The sequence below is a fragment of the Amphiura filiformis genome, chromosome 20, assembly GCF_039555335.1.
Source record: "Amphiura filiformis chromosome 20, Afil_fr2py, whole genome shotgun sequence".
NCBI classification, from domain to species: domain Eukaryota; kingdom Metazoa; phylum Echinodermata; class Ophiuroidea; order Amphilepidida; family Amphiuridae; genus Amphiura; species Amphiura filiformis.
This window is the reverse complement of record NC_092647.1, coordinates 375,878-390,921: the sequence shown is the minus strand read 5'-3', so window position 1 is coordinate 390,921 and position 15,044 is coordinate 375,878.

Sequence of the window (15,044 nt, the reverse complement as noted above, 5' to 3'; positions counted from 1 at the left end):
GTTTTTCGTTTTATACCGGAAGTGACCCCTTAATGACCTTTGACACCAAATCTGTGTACACCACATAGACACTGGGTAATAACAATGCATGTGTGCAAGTGGGGTCACTGTCCACGTAAGTTGTGGGAGAAGATGCATTTTAGTTGAAATCACGTTTTTGACCCCTATGACCCCTGCGTGACCTTTGACCCCACGAGTTTTATGTGACATGTAGGGGCACAGTCAATGATTATTGTGACCAAGTTAGGTCAAAATCGATGTAAGCATGTGAGTGCTAGAGCAAATGTAATGGTTGACAGAAGAAGAAGAAGAAAGAACTAGACTTAGCTGTGGTCTAAGACCACGAACACAGCCGTGTTGTGACCTCTTAATGACCTTTGACCCCAAAATATATGAAACCCCATAGGCATTGGTTAATGTCAATGTATGCGTGCACGTGGCATTATTTTGCCATGTTATTTGTGGCAGAAGGGGCATTTTGAAAGTTTTTCGTCTCAGACCGGAAGTGGCCCCTTAATGACCTTTGACCCCAAATCTGTGTACATCCCATTAACACTGGGTAATAACAATGCATGTGTGAAAGTGGCATCACTGTCCTGAGTAATTTGTGGGAGAAGATGCATTTTAAAGGTATTTCGTTTTATATCGGAAATGACCCCTTAATGACCTTTGACCCCAAATAAAAAAATATCATATATACATTGGTTAAACACAATTCATGTGTGAACATACCATTACTCTCCTATGTTTTTCTTAGCTAATACATTTTTTTGAAGATATTTCAATTTATACCGAAGTGGCCCCTTAATGACCTTTGACCCCAAGTCGGTGTACACCCCATAGACACTGGGTAATAACAATGCATGTGTGCAAGTGGCATCTCTGTCCCACATAATTTGTGGAAGAAGATGCATTTTAAAGGTATTTCTTTTTATACCCTAGGTCAAAATCGATGTAAGCATGTGAGTGCTAGAGCAAATGTAATGGTTGACAGAAAGAAGAAAGAAGAAAGAAAGAAAGAACCTGTAAGAAAAAAGACACAGCCGTGACTAACGTCACGGCTGTGTAAAGAACCTGTAAGAAAAAAGACACAGCCGTGACTAACGTCACGGCTGTGTAATTATTCAAATAATATTTTTGAATTTTACTTTCTCTGCAAAAACAATCATCATAATTTTATGTTATACCCTGTCGGACCCTCTGCTTTTTGGTGAAGGGAAAGGAAAGAAGAGCCAGCCAGTGGCATAGCGACAGTGGGGGGGGGGGGGGCAAGGGGGCACACACGTGATTGATTAATTCAGCATTGATTCTGCACCCCCACCAAGCGATGAAAGTCAAAATTTTCGCGCGTATTTCAGCACCAAATTATTCAACTTCATTATAACCAAATTATTTAGTGGTAGACCCTATTTGTACAAAATTTCGCGCCACAACTACTAGCTACGCCACTGGAGCCTGCTATACCTGGTCTTGTCCTCCACTCCCGAGGGGTTGATGGTTCAAAACTGGACAGGTCAAATCAACTTTTCACTTCATGAATCTTATTTCTTTCTTCCTTCTTTTTAAGAGACCAATGGAATGATAGACATACATGTATGCACAATCCTATCAGTTACAAAAAAATCAAAAAGATGTTTTTACATGTGAAAATTTCAAAGAAAATTTTTGATAAAATCATGCGAAAAAACCTGTTGAATTCTGTACCTTGGAAGATGAATTTTAATTAGCAATGACAAAATGACATTATAGAGGTAAATTTATTGTATCCAAAGTTGTAGAAACTAGGGCTCAACCAATATGCCATTTGTCAACTGATCCGATATTGATGTTGTAATATCGGCCAATATCCAATCCGATCCAATTAATATTGGTAAAAAAAAGTTTTTGGCGACTTTGGAGAACCACTGGACCTATTTCTGAAGTGTTAGGATCATTCACAGTTAATTTGAAAAAAATAGTTTGTTATCCTTAATATGCAAGCCCTCAACTAATGTTTACCTCTTCATGTAACACATATTATGCATTGGTTTTCCATGCATTTATAATATGTGCTACATGAAGAGGTAAATATTGGTTAATGGTTTGCATATTAAGGGTAACAAACTGTAATTTTTTCATATCTTTTTTCCAATTTTTTTTCAAATTAACTTTGAAAATTTCCTAGCACTTCAGAATAGGTCAAGTGGTTCTTCAAAGTCGCCGAAAACTTTGAAAAAAAACCCCCCTAAATATAATGGGTAATCGGTTGAGCCCTAGTAGAGACACTAGGAATGCAGTAAAACAGTAAATTTAAGAAAGAAATTAACTTACATTCATCAAAATTGGTAAAAAATGAAAAAGTTAATTTAAATCAATGATTTTTTGGAAAAAATTATGTGATTATGATTTAAATTGCAATATAAATCAATGTGATTTAAATCAAGCAACCCTAATACATCAACAAAATCTGACAGCACCTTACGTCTTGTTCTCGGTTTATTTAGTTCATCAAAGTAGTATATTACAATCATGTAACATATCAGAATTTTGAGCAAATCTTGAAATACTGCTTCAAAGAATACATTAAAAGGGCATTTCATGATCCACAGCCTCATCCCCCCACTTTTCTAAAAACAAGTTGAGATTTTTATACCATCAGAAACCGCTGGCTACGTTTGTGTTTCAAAACCATTCTTGCAGATTCATTCGCTTTGCACAAATATTGTAAAATTTGTATTTTCATTCTGTTAATAGAACAGAATCACAATAAATACACATAATCATGCATAACGCAAAAGCTTTTTTTGTGAATATCTATGTAAACATACCATAAAAAGGGGATGTAAGAATCATGAAATGCTCCTTTAAATAAAAACATGTCATTAGATTGTATTTGTTTGTAAAATCAAAATAGTTTCTGTCTACATCGGGCATATATCGGTAATTACAACTTTTTTGAACATTCCTAATTTGACAAAGAATTAGGAATATTCACCATGTTCACTCAGTCAGTCACTTCCAGCTGTACATACAAATTTATATTTTAGAACATAAAGGTGTGTGACCAGATTGTAGCATTACATTGTTACCTGGAGAGATTTGATCATGTCTCACCTCCTTTTTCAACCGAAACATTATATTCCATGTTTCGAGTTGCTCCAGCAATTTGGATTCTAGAAGCAACAGAGTGTGTATCATGTATCACAGAGCTAGGCCTATAAAACAGTAATACACACCAAACTACATTAATTTTTGCACATACCTCCTAAACAGAACATATGCCAGGCCTAAAATTTCACTGGGCTTAAGAGAAAAATATGAGCTTTAACCTGATACCAAGATCTGCATTTTAATGGGTTAAGTGTGTGTGTGTGTAGCGGGGGTGGGGGATGAGGCTCTCAATCTTGTCAAGCACCTTTAATATATTATATTAATACGAAAGTATTTTTAATTGCAAATATTTGCCTGAATCTATATACCAAGTATTGATTTGGGTTTTAATGTGTACATATAAATTTCATGGTGTTAATATTTTGGTTGCCAGCCCCAACTGCTCCAGTATGACTACCCCATACCCAATAATATATTTATTACATAAATACTATACAATGTACATACATGTGCGTAGTAAACAGTTTTTTTTTTTAATAAATGATTGATTGACTCAACATTCACTTATTAGACATATTGACTGTTCAGTGCCAGAAGTGGGTAAGTGCAATTGCTGCCCTGTGTACATTTGGCAATTTACACACAGTATATTGTACTCATCTACACATGACCATCAGCTACTGCACTGAGCATTTGATATGATTTTTAAAAATTAAAAAACAAATGATTTACAAACAAAAAATAACAAAGATATAGAATATGGGCAACATCCAACTCATTTAGCTTGACCACATTACCAGGGTCAGAATTTCGGCGTGAATCCGAGAATCGATTCTCGCAAAGATTCTCGTAAACAGATTTGTGTGAATCAAAGTTGATTCTTGCAAACTTTTGTAGTTTACATTTAGTTGATTTGCGAGAATCAAATGATTCCCGCAAATTTATTCTGCAAGAATCAAGATTGATTCTCGCACTGTGAAAAGAAATTCTGACCCTGCATCACTTATATATTCATTATGAGGCAATAAATAAAGATTGCTATGCAATAATTGTGTACTTTACTGTTTCTTTCAATACTTCCTTGCTTTTTATTTGTTTGCTGTTCCATTCATTTAATTTGTATGGTTTTAAGTGCTCTATACAGAACCACAGAAATACATGTATTATAAGGTAAACTTGTGGAGAATTAGAATAGGGGGAGTCTATCACAAAAAATACAAGTTTGTCAGTTGGTCTACAGCAATGTTGACAGACTAAAGTGAAGGACATCATAATTTCACTGTACCCTGGTAAAACAAGACTGTTAAAAGACCCATTCAGTGATACCAGCGAAAGGGTAAAACAATTAAAATTGTTTATAAATTGCTTGAAAGTGAAGGATAAGTCATTCAAATTGTCATTTGGTAATTTTGAAATGATATATTTGGCAAAAAAATGAGGAAAACAGCAGTATCGACGAAGTTGAAGCCCCATTCAAATACATGTAGCTAATTTATATACTGTCAGTATATAAATTACAGATTCATATGTAAATGTCTTCTTTTGTCTAAAATACATGGCTTTCGGCTGAACCACTAGCAGGCTATGTTAGCACATCTACATGTATGATTGTTTTACCATGGTTTTACTTGGATAGTCCAGAGATAAGCATGAATTTGATCTCTCCTGTGGTTATGAAAGTCTCACAGGTATCAGACACTTTTAGTGAATATAAAGCACTATACTTGCTTTTCCATAATACTATCTCACAATTTTTCAATTTGATATTTAAAATGTTCAGCACCAAGTCCTTGCATGTATCTGTGTGAAAATGTGACAAATTTTCTTTATTCACTGTGTTATCTTTTTTAAAGACATTTCTTGTTTTCAAGTTAAAAATACATCAGGTTTCATAACTATCCACACAGCAGCTAGAAAAAAACTTGTTAAGGTTTGGATACATTAGTAGGCACAAGTGGCCAGACAGAAAAGTGCTTACTACAAGTATGTCACTTTCTGAACACAGTTCAGGTGAGACAAACATTTTCAAAGACACAAACTGCGCACTGCAACCTGTGTGAAATCCTGTGTGAAACGTGCTAAAAGTCACTCACTTATCACAAATTATATTAAATTTCCAAATTCTGAACAGAAACAGTTAGATATTCTTACTTACTTTGTAATAAGATTTGCCTTTGAGCGCTTCCACTACTTCCAGATGATACCTGTCATTCAGATCACCATGTCCAAGACCTCCTAGTTTGCCTTTAACCCAGGTAAAGACATCCCTCTCAAATGTTACAACTATTAGTATGTGTTGAACTGACAGCAACCTGGAGAGTAGTAAAAATAGTAGATAATTTACTCTCTTGCCCTAATCTCTTCCTCTTGGGCAGGCCCGTACGCAGGGAGGTAGCGTCGCACCCCCCAAATTTGGGAAAATAATCAAAATATACAAAAAGTCCCAAAATGTAAGAATTTGCGAGTGTAGCGAGCAAAAATATCAGGTTTTTTACGGTTTTGTGGACAAAAAAGGTCCAAATTTTGTCCACTTTTCACAAAATTGCCCCGAAAAAAAGTCCACTTTTTCAAAATCAGCACCCCAATGAAATCCTGCTTACGGGCCTGCTCTTGGGTTCCTAGGTTGCCACTCTTGTGTATGGCACGCTTATGGCAAGCCATTAGGGTCATAACGCGCAGGTAGCTACATGCAGCTTATTTAAAACTATGTACAGCCGTTTGACCAATCAAAATTGTCAATTTAATCATGTGGTTGGGTTGTTAGCTGTGTGTGGTATAGTGCTAGGTATCCTCTTTCACAATTATTATCTTGCAATTAATTTACGGAATTAGATAACGAGAGGGTAAGGAGGCCAAATCACAGCATGTGCCAAGAGAACATGTTGCAAATGCCTGGCTAAAATGATACACAAAGCATATCTATTATCATGAGTGTTCCCATACTGTATACCCGGGGCCGTATAAAGCAGTGCTGGTGACCTGAAGGCCAAACAATAACTACTACTGATGCAAAGCGCTTTGTAAAGACATTGCAGGGAAAGCGAAGGTCACACGCCACTGTAGCCCATAGTTTAATTGTGTAAATATGGACAGAGTAAATATAGAATCCTCATTCTGTTCAGATATTGCTTAGCACCCATACCATTTTATTGCTTATATTCTTGAGAAATGTTCACTTACAAAAACGTAATATTTGTGACAGAGGATATATTGCACTATATGCCACGTGCAGCGAACTACTCAATCATTTGATTAGAATGAAGATTCTTCTTGGTCACTTAGCTGCATGTAGCTTTCAAATAGCTGCGCGAATCTAGCTGCTTGTTATGACCTCGAAGGCTTGCCATACACACAAAAGGTGTCATATCATACAGCTAGCCGAGGGTAGCTTATTTTTAAGTTATGTGCAGCTACTTGACCAATCCGAAACATCATAATCACATGGTTGAGTAGTGAGCTGCACATAGTATTGTGCTATCCTCTGTCACATTGTTTTGTTGCTATTTTTAATATGCGAGTGAAAATAAGCATAATAGAGAGCTTGCGAAATGACGTTACTTTAACTTTAACTTTAACGTCTAGAGGATTATGGTCTTGCGCCGTGAGTTGGGCCCCTTTTGGTAACACATGGAAATTTTGAAAATTACAATGGCTTTCATCTTGCAGCTAAGTAACATCTTACTTGATGAGCCTTGTTTTCCTGAGCATTTTGACACCTGTTTAATGAAAATCGGCCAAGAAATGAGCTGGTGCTGGCCAAAATACCATTTTCAGTTAGGGGGGGTCTCAAATATTTTGTTTTTGTAATAAAATGATGTTAATTTCTTATTTTAAAGCTTTTTATTTCATTTTGGTGTCTATTTGTATGTATTTGGGGTCTGTTAATCCAGAAATTGTGTTTTCATGACACATGGACCATCCCATTTCTTTAAAATTAACTTTTTAAAGTGTGAAAATGGCTCCCTAGCCACCACCGCAATCACCAATTAATTAATTAATTAATCCTAATTAAAACTGAAACAATATGAACCAATTTTATTTATTGCTATGAAAAGAGTATAGATTACTCTTTAAAATGACACCAAATTTATTATTGTAAGACAAGTATTATGGAAATTATGGCATCATAAACATCACTTAAGGTGGAAAAGTGTTACTCCACCGCCATATTAGGTATCCCAACTCAAGGCGCACGGCCTTATAGAGGATTATGTATTCAAAACCACCTTGGTTTTGAATACATAATCCTCTAGACGTTAAAGTTAAAGTTAAAGTAACGTCATTTTGCAAGCTCTCTAATTATAGTGAAGTACTATACAAGGTAGTCTAGCTGTATAATGTCAAATTAACATGCTATTTTATTACTTATTGTACTTAACCCTTGTTTATCATACATGAAGCAGTGTAAAATGATGAGTGTTTGATTCATTAACCACCCCATGTAGCTTATGCTGTCAGGGGTGTCTATTCTTACGTTATACACTTATACTATGATCAGCTCAAATTAAATAGGTGAGAGTTATTCGGTTGTTGCTACTGCACCCTTCAATGAAGGCCCAACGAAAGTTTGCATATGTGCACTCTAAATTACAAGGATTTAAAAATAAATCCGTAAGACTGTAGTTAGGGACCAATCAATTTTAGATTTAAAATAAATCTTATAGATTTGAATTTTAAATCTAAAAGATTTAATTTTAAATCCAACATTTGATTGGTCCCTAATCACAGTCCCTCGGGATTTATTTTAAATCCTTGAAATTTAGAGTGTGCTGCGCCCTGCAGTGTGTGTATGCACCATTCTATATCAATACACAATGTTATGACTCCCGCCTACATATATTAAGAGCTGATCATAGTGTAAGTATACATGTAGGTGCTGTGTACAAATTGTGTGGCATACATGTGATACACCCATTACAATTGAATACATGAATACAAAACCCACCCAAGTCCATCAAAAGTGATTTTGAGAAAATTAAAAATCAAATGTGTATCATACTTGCTGGATATAGGCCATTTTCAATTTCACATGCTCAATAGATGCATATAGAGGGTGGATTTGGGTTCAGCCTATGTACCGTATTAAAGGTGAACCTCATTGAAAATAAAGTTATATATCAATGGAAAGCTTATGATGTCAGGAAGCAGAAAAGAATATTTTTTATTTGCATAGCGTACCAGGTTAGACATAATCTCCATGCAAAGATTGGATATTGGCACCCCCCCTAAATTACAAAACGAAATCGTTCAAATTGGGCGCTTTCGTTGATGACGTCAGCCCAGGGACACAGAGTTACTTCCGGGTTTGATTGTAAACACAATGTCCGTGTATTACTGTGGCATGCATCGGGCCAATTCAGTCATTGTCAACTTTACATGAAAAATATCTTCAATAAAATAAGAATTACATGAAGGAAATATCATGATCAAATCAAGAATGAAGTTCCTGAATAAAGTGTGGGGATTTAAAAATGGGAAAAGTGCTGGCGGGTGATTTGGGATAGGCCAAGCCATCCACGATATGCATAGGGAATATTACAGTAAAAGCACGAAGAGCGAAGATTAGCGAATGAAAACAGATTGCAAAAATGACTGCTAGTGCTACCAGTTCAGATCGTCACACCAAGTTAAGATGAACTTATCACAATGAGAAAATGAAGGAATAGAATAAGGTACATGTACAGGATTTTTTAATTATTTCTTAGCTTTACAACCGGTCATGGCGGTCATGTATGATAGGCTTAACTTGTATATAGATACATACGGGATGAGCTCAGTGACTGACTGAGTCTCACTACGCCGAGTGTTCAGTATCCGCGACTGTACTGTACTTGCAGAAAATATGACCGATTTGATATTCACATTCTGATATTTCCAACTTATTGCTACTTCATCAGCAAAATTTATTCCTGTAAATGTTCCAAATATAAGGGAACGATTGATCAAATCTGCTGAAACACCCCATGAAACCACAGATATATGGAACACACAATGCAAGTGCTGCCGGCGGACGAAGTCCCGAAGCGAGTCGCTGTGTTTGTGCATATCCGTCCCTGCAATTTCTTCAGCAATTTACGCATCGTATTCGGTAATCCATAAAACATGAATGTTTAACTTTTTCAGTACCGTACACTGATTGTACTAATCATTAAAGAATCGTGACACAAGTGACAATGTTTTAATTGTATTCAGATTTCCATTTAATAACGGTCTACTAAGCCTAAATTGTATTTATTTTATCATAAAGTATCTGCCCGAGTATCTGTTTCTTTCAATCGTGATTGTGTGGAAAGAATGTATTACCGCAATGCGCTAAATATGAAAACCTATATATGGGCTGGATTTGACGAAATCGGCGGTTCTTTATTAATTTTTTGATTACTGCAAGACGATATTTTTTTAAATCAGATATTTTAAAATGAATCAAGAATAGGGAATGTCACAAACAAGTATTTAATTTGTTATTTGATCATGTTTATTCAGTCCATGACATGAACGGTACTCGGTAGCAGCAAGCATTTGCGCATGGGATTGATCCCAGCGAAATTCAAACTCAATTACCCAGTTATACCCAGCCAGTTATGACTGATTTTGTCAAAATTTACGGAAAATTTATGTGTTGACAATAATTCTATTATTTCTAATATATATAGAAGGAACCAGCAACTTGAAGATTCCTCTAATTTCAAGCTTTATCATGTTTATTGTGAAAATCAGACTTGCCGGGCAGCTTGCAAAGTACAGGAAGCAAGTCTTGTTTACGTGTTTCGAGTAGGATCACGTGATGCGAACCCTGAGCTTACGCCACGAGCATTCCCAAGGTCATAGACGATTGATTTGGGTGCTTTTTGGGCGCCTTAAAAAAGACCAAAAATTCATTCATTTTTTTAATTTTGCAGCTTTATTGGCCATCAAAAAAATCGGAAAAAATAATTTTTAGTATCCTGACATCATAAGCTTTTCATTGATATATAACTTTATTTTCAATGAGGTTCACCTTTAACAACAATTCCCCAAGCTTAACTCAATTTGGCCAAAGTATGAACTTGGGTGGGTTTTGTATTCATATAATCAATTGAATACCCGAATACAAAAATGACCCATGCCCAATTTTGGCCAAATTGAGTTACATGTTACATACAAGGCTATCATGTCATGCGTGTGAATAACAGCCTCAAATTCAATCTAGAAGTGCTTCTGTTCAAAAATTTCCAGTTCCAAGGCCCACAAAAACCTGTAGAAACAACATGAATCAATGGGAATACAAAATTGATTGACTGACAAAATTGATTGTTTGATTTATATGTGTATGTTCATAGTGATTTTCATCACTTGTTCTAGTGCACTTTTGTATTCCCATTGTATATCCCGATTTACTGATGCGCACAGTAAAAAACAAACAAATTAATTTTCGCCAAACAAAGTACATGTATACTGCAGGTTATACAGGCTGAGTCAAAAAGAAGTAAACTCATGTTTGAGGAGCTGTAACTCGAGATCTGCAAGGAATCTGCTAAAAATAAAAATACCACTGAAAATAGCAAATTCTACACGTCTAAATAAATAAAGGAATTGTTGCAATTGCTTACAGCAAACTAAAGTTATACTCATTTGAATACAGCAACCCATTTTTGTAGCTGCACACGGCTGATTGATTTTCATCCATTTTAATTTCGACGAATCAGCAAAGTGCTAAAAGGATTTATTGTTGAAAAGACAACTTTTGCTTTTAATTAATATTCAACAAAGTCCACGACGGTACTATAGTTTGTAGGGATACCAATTCAAGTCTTTACGAACGATCCGGCAGAAGCTTGATTGGGGAATGTTGGGTAAAGGATTGAGCTGATCTTTGGTGTTGCTGTAACGCATGTCTAACTCTAGCAATGTTCACTTAAGCAGTTCGTGGTCTGCCTGAAGCTTCCTGCTATCTGTTCCTTAGTGTCCCATGCACATTGAGCTTGTTCACATTCTTGTATACTGCTCCCTTACATAAAACCCGGTTAGCTGTTGGAAATTGGAGACGAAAAAGACGCTGAACTTTAGTGGGACTCTTAGTTTCATGATACTTCGTTGACAGACACGTGCGCTCCCTTGCGGTAAATTGTGGTGTCATGTTGTCATTTGGCCCGTTTTATTATAATGTAGTGCAATGAGGTAAAATTCATATTGAAAGAGCCCTTTAACATGTAGATATTATTGATCGAAACCATGTACACCTGCCACAGGACTTTATTTGTATTTGAATATCGCGCCTTACCAATCAATATAATAGGTAGACCCCTGCTTGGGAAGTGAAACCGTGTGCAGCTACAAAAATGGGTGTTTGTATTCAAATGAGTATAACTTGAGTTTGCTGTGAGCAATTGCAACCATTCTTTCTTTTATTTAGACGTGTAGAATTAGCTCTTTTCAGTGGTATTTTCATTTTTAGCAGATTCCTTACAGATCTCGAGTTACAGCCCCTCAAACATGAGTTTACTTCTTTTTGACTCAGCCTGTATCAGCTAACAAACCAACATACATTCAGGATTTACATGCCCATGTAGGAAACTTCACATTATCTACTATATGTGACCCGTTCCCACAAAATCAGGAACAAGTCGCATTTTTCACATTGCATGATTTGAATAAAAATTTAAGCACAGGACAATAAGCTTCAAAATGATACCAAAATTATATACATAGCATTATTACTTTTCAAGATATGGATAATTTTGTAAATGATACCTTGACAGTTTTGAAAAATTGCTAGATTGAGTATTGTGCTAATTAGTTTCCTGCCTTACACATGATTGAATAGGGATTATCATAGTTCAACTGTCAATAATTGATTAAATAAACCTCTTTTCAGTAAGTACTTTCAAGGATTTAAAAGTCCACTCAGTCCCAAGGTCAAATACTGTGAAATTAAGAATTCCAAATTTGATTTTTTTTTTATGGGAATGTCATCTTTTAAGGCCTATAACTCAAAAACATACCTGGTGACTTGTTCCGGGTTTTGTCGGAGCTGGTCACATATGTACAAAGATAAAAAAATTTATGACTTGAAAAGCTACATGTAAACACATTGACCAGTGACCACAAAACTAAATTTTGAACTTATGAAGGCCAAAAACAAAAAAGGTTTGTCTCAAAGCTCACAAGTGGTTTGGAAACAAATGCGAAATTATGCGATTTTTTTTATTCCCAACTTGGTATTTACTATTTTTATAGTATTTTGAGGAAAAAAATCTGATTTTCGCTGAATTTTTCCACAAAAAATTTCATTTTTTTATTTAAAAAAAAATTCTGCATTTCTTTTTTTTTTCAAATCGCACAATTTTACAAATGCACAAGCTATGAGAAAAAGCTTCTTTTTTTTTTTTGGCCAAAGCTACACCTGTACTTAAAAACTCATCATTTGACAAAATTTACAAAGAGAAAAGAACAGTTTAAAAGGCCAATCAATCAACCTTCATAATTAGCTACGGTTTCATCTGTTTCTGAGACAGTGCTGATAGTCCAGCAGTTTGGGTATCAAGCCTTGAAATAAGAATCAGGAGCAATTTTGTTTTGAACATTGCTCCTGGTTCACTAAAATTGTCAAAAACCATTCTGAAGAAACGGGGGAAATATTCAGATAGTAAATCCTTTCTGCATGTACAATACAGCATGCCAGCACTACTGCATCAAGTGCAAAACTGGAACCAGGAGCAATTTATTCATTTTAGAAAATTGCTCCTGCAGGTTCATGTGAATTTTACAAGGACCAGGAGCAATGGATGGCTTTACGAGGGCAAATTTGCTCCTGGCGCCTGCTTATTTCAAGGCTTGTTGGGTATCAGCCTAGAAGGTCACAGGTTCCATTCCTGTATTATCGTATCAATTTCCTGTTTGGTCTGGGGATTGCAGCAGCACTTAATGGAGGGTATTCAAGTTTGGGGTGCCACAGTGCCTCTTAGAACTTGAATGTGGACCCATCCATATCAAGAAATTTGGACCCATAGCTACTTGTCTGATTTTTTGGCCGATTAATGCAAATTACCAAAGTTTTTTCAAAAATTGTTGGGAAATTTTGAAAATTGTTGCTACTGTTCTAGGCACAATGGGGCTAGCTTTGGGAAAAATGTTGACAAAATACAAAATTGGTCTAGAAAAAAGGGTAATTCATGTACTAATTAAATGGTTAAAAATGCGACCCAAATTTGCCGCATATCCCGATATGGTTATTTGTACCGAGTAACCCCTGGTACTTATTGGTCTTCAGTTTTGATTGCTTCATATGGGTTGGGTTCAATTACTCTTAGTTTGTTACGTATGTACCGTATACTTCCATTAACCACTTTTTGTGTCGCTATAGGGTGGTCCAAAATAAAGCCCAATATAGTTATTTATTATCATCATCAGTGTGTGTGTTTCAGATTTGCATGGGTTGTGGGCGCTTATAGAGGCATGGGCGTTTAATGGAATGAATACGGTACATCAGTTTTGTAGCAGTATTAACCTCAATGCGTTTATCCTAGATCACATTTACATATGAATATATGAATACAAAACCCACCCAAGTCCATACTTAAGCCAAATTGAGTTAAGCATGGGAAAGTGTTGCTATACATAGGCCTGTCTTATGTATGAAAGAACAACTCAAATTCATCCTCTGTGTCTATTGAGCATGTGAAATATAGCATGTATAAACAACCCAAGTCCATAATTTGAGTCTTGTAACACATTGATTAAAATCCAGTATGTATAAAAGTCCACTTGTAACACATTCATTGCTGGAGAGTGACTTTTGGAAAAAAAATGGGTTTAATCAAAGAAAGTGAGTGGTTTATATTACATGGCAGAATGCTTATCAACATTATACATAACTGTGCGCTTTATTTTGTATTATCTTACTAGTGGTAATCTCATTCAAACATTGTCTTTGTATTGTGTATGATTAAAAAAAACCACCCAAGTCCAGAATTTAAAATGAACCCCATGAAGTCCCTGAAATGCTAATCGTCATACCTAATACAGTTAACCCACCTATTTGCATGTAAAACTTACCATATTGACCAGGTAAATCTAACGGAAGGAATTAAAATGATACACAGGTTTTTTTCTCAAAATCACTTCCCATGGACTTGGGTGGGTTTTGGATTCATGTATTCATATATTCTTTGATCTACTTTACACCACATACACCACAACCATACTGTAAAAACTCAATAGTTAGCATATGACTATCTAGCACTTTTGAAAACATGAAATTGTACAAAGTCCGGCGCTTTACCAACTGAGATAATGGGGTTGAGACACTCATTTGCAGCTTTACTTGTTCGTATTATAAAATAGATGTGTGTTGATGATTGCTCAAAACTCTTTACACTTTTGTGGATGGGGCTCTTCATGTTTGCATGTAAAGCGCTCGATAATGATGGCTGATGCATATGTATTATGTACGTGCAAAAATGATGGTTTCATCATTGTGGACTTGATTAAAAATTAATATCTGAAACACAGAGTCATATTTTGTATGCAATTCTTACCAATTCATATCACTACTCTCTACATGTATGCTGTTCATATTTAAAACTTTGATTCTTTGCGTCATGAACATATCCCTGCTAATCTTTGCAATTCATTGTCTACAATAAGGACGATCGGGTTGGACGATCGGGCCAACCCGAACAACCTGATAGCTAAATGCTCCAACCTGGTAAGCATTTTCCCCCACCCCTCATCAGGGTTGATCTAATCAAATGTTGTATTCGTTGTCAACCCTGAGTCAAAACACTTCCCAGATCGGAGAGTAGCATAGCCAGGATTTTAGTGTGAGGGGACAAATCCAAATTTTTGTCCCCATTTGTCATTCCCCCCATTTTTAGTAATTTTAAGGAATCTTTACATCCCCATTTTATCCCTGAAAATTTTCTGGGAGGTGCAGTTTTTCCCCCGGCTCTGCCCCTGGCTCGGACCATCATCAC